Genomic DNA, 4,979 nt, shown 5'->3' on the forward strand with positions numbered 1-4,979 from the left:
TGGGGAGCGATCTCCTACACTGGCCGTACACCTCTGGTGATCGTCGAGGGGATACTGAATAGTGCACGGTACATCCAAACCGTCATCGAACCCATCGTTCTACCACTCCTAGACCGGCAAGGGAACTTGCTGTTCCAACAGGACAATACACGTCCGCATGTATCCCGTGCCACCCAACGTGCTCTAGAAGGTGTAAGTCAACTACCCTGGCCAGCAAGATCTGTCCCCCATTGAGCATGTTTGGGACTGGATGAAGCGTCGTCTCACTCGGTCTGCACGTCCAGCACGAACGCTGGTCCAACTGAGGCGCCAGGTGGAAATGGCATGGCAAGCCGTTCCACAGGACTACATCCAGCATCTCTACGATCGTCTCCATGGGAGAATAGCAGACTGCATTGCTGCGAAAGGTGGATATACACTGTACTAGTGCCGACATTGTGCATGCTCTGTTGCCTGTGTCTATGTGCCTGTGGTTCTGTCAGTGGAATCATGTGATGTATCTGACCCCAGGAATGTGTCAATAAAGTTTCCCCTTCCTGGGACAATGAATTCACGGTGTTCTTATTTCAATTTCCAGGAGTGTATTACCAGGGATGGAAGCAGCAAGGCAGAAGTGAGAAGTAGAATTGCTCAAGCAAAGGCTGCTTTTAACAAGAAGAAAAACATCTTAACATCTAAGAGCATCAGCCTTGAAATCAGGAAAAGAGTTTTGAAATCATATGTGTGGAGTGTGGCATGCTATGGGTGTGAAACATGAACTCTCGGGACAGAGGAAGACCAGAAGCTAAATTCTTTTGAAATGTGGTGCTATAGACGCATGCTCAAAATAAAATGTATTGAGAAGGTCACAAACGAAGTGGTTTTGGAAAGAGCAGGCGAGAAGAGAAGCTTCTGGAGTTTCATTGTTAAAAGAAGAGTGCAATTTACAGGCCATCTATTAAGACACAAAGGACTGCCGAACACAATCATAGAGGGATATGTCGAGGGAAAAAGATCAAGAGGAAGACCACAGCTGATGTACATGGATCAAATCGTGAAAGATGTGGGCTGTAACACCTATAAAGAAATGAAGAGAAAAGCTGAAAGACGCACAGAATGGAGACAAGCTGCCATTGTATCTATTGCAAACCAATTCTTGGATTGACCACTACAGAAGAAGATTTTAGCTGGTAACGTCTGATACGACTAACGATTAACACTGTAATAGAGCAATGACAGAAGTACTAGCAGGAACAGGACACCTTCGGAAGTGTTATGAAGTACAGAGCGCCAAAAAGCAAAGCCATACCGTGGCGCTCCTCGACTCTGCAGAAATGTCAAAGATGCCCGTCACCCGTAAAAATATCTTTCTGTGGATTATATTTAGCAAATTTTATGATTTTATGAGTAGGTTTAGCAAAAACGGTATTAGCCCCATCGACCCTAGATCTTTCCGAGGTAAGGTGCCTCGCCTGCCTCAGTGATTATATACGGATAGCCATATTGCAGGTACAACCACATCGAAGGGGTATTTGTGAAGAGGCCCGACTACTCTGTGGTTTCTGAAGAGGGACAACTGCCTTTTCAGATGTTGCACGGACAACAGTTTGTAACATTAGCAAACATAGGTTTCCTGTGCTGCAACTGCAAACGGTTCAATACAAGGGGAAAATATAGCCTGTTTTTCCCCAGGGCGTATACAGCTCTGCCGTTGGCTGAAAGATGATGGTATCCTCTAGGGTAACATTTTCTGGCGGTAAAATAGTCCCCGATAAGGATTTGCTGGCAGTTACTATTCAGGAGGATGTCGTCATCTATTGCAGTTACAAGAGTCCAAGGACATGAAAGGGAAGCAGTGTTCGGAAGAGACGAGGAGGAGGAGGAGATTAGTGTTTAACGTCCCGTCGACATCGAGGTCATTAGAGACGGAGCGCAAGCTCTGGTGAGGGAAGGATTGGGAAGGAAATCAGCCGTGCCCTTTCAAAGGAACCATCCCGGCATTTGCCTGAAGCGATTTAGGGAAATCACGGAAAACCTAAATCAGGATGGCCGGAGACGGGATTGAACCGTCGTCCTCCCGAATGCGAGTCCAGTGTGCTAACCACTGCACCACCTCGCTCGGTTCGGAAGAGAGTAGACAGGGGTATAGCCTATATCCGACGATATTCAATCTGTGTATTGGATAAGCTGTGAAGTAAACGAGCCCGCCGATGTGGCCGAGCGGTTCTAGGCGGTACTGTCACAGTTTCGAATCCTGCCTCAAGCATGGATGTGTGTGATGTAATTAGGTTAGTTACGTTTAACTAGTTCAAAGTTCTAGGGGACTGATGACCTCAGATGTTAAATTCCATAGTCCTCAGAGCAATTTATTTGAAGGAAACGAAGGATAAATTTGTAAAGGGAATACCTTTCAAGGAGAAGAAATGAAAAGTTTGTGGTTTGCCGATGACACTATAACTCTGTCATAGATGGCTAAGGACTTGAAATCGAACGGAATGGATATACTGTCTTGAAAAGAGCTTGTGAGATGAACATCAATGAAATTGGAAGAGGAGCAATGGAACGTAGTCGAAGTAAATCAGGCAATTCTGAGAAATTTAGACTGGGAAACTAGACATTAAAAGTAGTAGACGAGTTTTACTTGGAGAGAAAAATAAATAATGATTTTGAACGTAGGGAAAGTATCGAATATAGACTAGTAATAACAATAAAAGCATTTCTGAAAAAGAGGAATTTGTTATTATCAAATATAAATTTAAATGTCCGGAAGTCCTTCGAGAAGATTTTTGTCTGGGGTGTAGTCTTGTATGGAACTCAAACGTGGAGGATAGGCAGCTTAGACAAGAAGACTTGACATTGGTGTCAGAGAAGAATGCTGGAGATTAGATGAGCAGGTGGAATAACAAAAGAGGAGGTGCTGAATTTAACTGGGGAAAAATATTTATGGGGACAACTTGAGTAAAATAGAACGCGTCCCTGGGCATCAACGAATTTGTCAAGTTAGTGATGGAAATAAGTGTGGAGAGCAAAAATTGCACAGTGTGACCAAGACAATATAGCAAACAGGTTAAAAAGGACGTATATTGCGGTTGTTGTGAAGAGATTAGGAGGCCTGCACAGGATACACTAGCTTGGAGAGCTGCATAAAAGTTGCCTTCTGAACACTGCAACTACATCGTTACTTAGAGGAGCTACGCGGTTGAAAAATATTGCGCACAACGAACTAAATGCGGTACAGATTACTGCGCTAAATAAATTACAAACTGCCAAGCTCTCTAAAACAACTGAGAGTAAAATATAATGTATACACACTACTGGCAATTAAAATTGCTACACCAAGAAGAAATGCAGATTATAAAATGGTATTCATTGGACCAATATATTATACTAGAACTGACACGTGATTACATTTTCACGCAATTTGGGTGCAAAGATCCTGAGAACTCAGTACCCAGAACAACCAACACTGGCCGTAATAACGGCCTTGATACGCCTGAGCATTGAGTCAAACAGAGCTTGGATGGCGTGTACAGGTACAGCTGCCCATGCAGCTTCAGCACGATACCACAGTTCTTAAAGAGTAGAGACTGGAATATTGTGATGAGCCAGTTGCTCGGCCACCATTGACCAGACGTTTTCAATTGGTGAGAGATTTGGAGAATGTGCTGGCCAGGGCAGTAGTCGAACATTTTCTGTATCCAGAAAGGCCGGTAGGGGACCTGCAACATGCGGTCGTGCATTATCCTGCTGAAATGTAGGATTTCGCAGGGATCGAATGAAGGGTAGAGCCACGGGTCGTAACACATCTGAAGTATAACGTCCACTGTTCAAAATGCCGTCAAGGTGAACAAGAGGTGACTGAGACGTGTAACCAATGGCACCCCTTACCATCATGTCGGGTGATACGACAGTATGGCGATGACGAATACACGCTTCCAATGTGCGTTCACCGCGATGTCGCCAAACACGAATGCGACCATCATGATGCTGTGAACAGAGCCTGGATTCGTGCGAAAAAATGACGTTTTGCCATTCGTGCACCCAGTTTCGTCGTTGAGTACACCATCGCAGGCGCTCCTGTCTGTGATGCAGCGTCAAGGGTAACCGCAGCCATGGTCTCCGAGCTGATAGTCCAGGCTGTTGCAAACGTTGTCGAACTGTTCGTGCAGATGGTTGCTGTCTTGCAAACGTCCCCTTCTGTTGATTCAGGCATCGAGACGTGGCTACACGATCCGTTACAGCCATGCGGAAAAGATGTCTGTCATCTCGACTGTTAGTGATACGAGACCGTTGGGATCCAGCACGGCGTTCCGTATTACCCTCCTGAACCCACCGAATCCATATTCTGCTAACAGTCATTGGATCTCGATCAACGCGAGCAGCAACGTCGCGATACGATAAACCGCAATCGTGATAGGCTACAGTCCGACCTGTATCAAAGTCGGAAACGTCATGGTACGTATTTCTCCTCCTTACACGAGACATCACAACAACGTTTCACCAGGCAACGCTGGTCAACAGCTGTTTGTGTATGGGAAATGGGTTGGAAACTTTCCTCATGTCAGCACGTTGTAGGTGTCGCCACCGGCGCCAGCCTTGTGTGAATGCTCTGAAAAGCTAATCATTTGCATATGACAGCATCTTCTTCGTGTCGGATAAATTTCACATCAGTAGAACGTCATCTTCGTGGTGTAGCAAATTTAATGGCCAGTAGTGTATATTCCCATTGAAGTCGCACTAAGGTGCATATACGCTGGAGCAATGTCCTCAGACGGAAATTTTTCGATCAACTCTTATGAATGAGAAAACAGTCTGCATGTTTATGGCTTTAATGCCCTTTGTTCGTTGAATTTCCGTAGTCGTCTATGTGTTCAGCACAGCAAACGGTTTAATATAGATGGGACATGTGTATAATTAGAACTCTGCTGCAAACTGTCATGGGCGATGCGTCACGGAGAAGCAAAACGCGGCAATGAAAGAGAGAGAGAGAGAGAGAGAGA

The 4,979-nt window shown here is 45.1% G+C and overlaps 1 non-coding gene across 1 annotated transcript; it reads right to left on the minus strand.

The window, feature by feature from the left end:
- Positions 1 to 2,025: 2,025 nt before the first annotated feature.
- Positions 2,026 to 2,098, minus strand: Trnaa-cgc (transfer RNA alanine (anticodon CGC)). The gene has a single exon. It is a non-coding gene; the product is annotated as a tRNA-Ala (tRNA).
- Between the last annotated feature and the right edge of the window lie 2,881 nt (positions 2,099 to 4,979).

The sequence above is a fragment of the Schistocerca gregaria genome, chromosome 5 (assembly GCF_023897955.1).
Source record: "Schistocerca gregaria isolate iqSchGreg1 chromosome 5, iqSchGreg1.2, whole genome shotgun sequence".
In the NCBI taxonomy this organism is placed as follows: domain Eukaryota; kingdom Metazoa; phylum Arthropoda; class Insecta; order Orthoptera; family Acrididae; genus Schistocerca; species Schistocerca gregaria.